Source organism: Haemaphysalis longicornis, unplaced genomic scaffold, assembly GCF_048455015.1.
Source record: "Haemaphysalis longicornis isolate Haplotype H1 unplaced genomic scaffold, Haemaphysalis longicornis Haplotype H1 scaffold_7, whole genome shotgun sequence".
NCBI classification, from domain to species: Eukaryota; Metazoa; Arthropoda; class Arachnida; order Ixodida; family Ixodidae; genus Haemaphysalis; species Haemaphysalis longicornis.
In genome coordinates, this window is record NW_027526422.1 from 192,667,829 (window position 1) to 192,669,025 (window position 1,197).

General features: G+C 46.0%; 1 non-coding gene across 1 annotated transcript; it reads right to left on the reverse strand.

Moving 5' to 3' along the window:
- On the reverse strand, positions 1-82 carry Trnal-uag (transfer RNA leucine (anticodon UAG)). Its single transcript has one exon. It is a non-coding gene; the product is annotated as a tRNA-Leu (tRNA).
- Positions 83-1,197: the final 1,115 nt, after the last annotated feature.

Consider the following 1,197-nt stretch of genomic DNA (forward strand, 5'->3'; position numbering starts at 1 on the left):
TGGCAGCGGTGGGATTCGAACCCACGCCTCCTGAGAGACTGGTGCCTAAAACCAGCGCCTTAGACCACTCGGCCACGCTACCGGCGGAATTCTTAGCGTGTACAGCGCAAACCTTTCTAAACCTTTTCAAGGGTATTAAAATGATCACGAGGGAGAGCTTGTGCATGTCGTTTGTTCGTCGCCACTCGTCGAACGTTTCCCGGTTCCCACGTTGCGAAATCGACTGCCAAATGTCCTGGAAGTTCGTCTGGGGCGGTTATTTGCTACACTTTGGGAGTATGGCGGGGGGAGTTCAGCAATTTAATTTTACATTGCATGAAAAATTCACACGTCGTGTGTCTGAGGCTAAGCAAATCACAGCTAAAACTCTGTAGGCAAAATTTTGCAGAAAGAAATTGAGCAGCTGTTCCGTACTGAAGAAGCAGATGCCAACCAAACATTTTGGTACACCAAACCAGAGTCCTTCAATGCTTTACTGGTCACGAAACTTCGGCGTTCGCTTCATATAGGGACCGCGCGCGCCACTACAGGCGCCACCGCCGCACGAAGGTCATCCAGCCGCCGCGCGTGCGGCGTATTTGCCAGCTCTTGGCGTGCAAACGCTCGCTGCTTTTGGTGTCTGCGCGCTGATTAAGTGTGTTTTTTTCGTAGTAGTTAGCGATGAATAGTCCAGTAATTGTGTTTAACACCTTCCTTCAATTGGGTTTTATTTTTCGAAATAAGTTACCGTAGACTTTGGCCGCGAACGGCAACGGCTTCTGTGTGCTCTGGCACAAGCTCTGCGCCGTCATGTTTAGATTTTTAAATCTATATTGCTTCTTTTCTTAAAAGCAAAGTTGTAAATACCACACATACGGTAGCTGTGTAGTGACGGACTGCTGCGGGCCTATCGATAATACAATAAAAAACTAAAAGAAACCAAGTACGCGTCGTTCAGACTACGCTTAATGAATCCGTTGATTGTTCTGTAATGCACAGAACGCCAAAAGAGATAGCCCAACAGTATTGTCGTTTCGATGAGTGGGTACATACTTGAGAACATCTAAAAACGCTGCAGAAACGCGAAGGATCAAAACACGAAGAGATATATGTTACTCCATGTGTCTTTCTGCTTCCACGCTTTGCAATCTTTGCAAAAACAGGAAGCGAAAAAAGAACAATGAAACTGATTTTATCACACGCAACAAAAAATTTCTA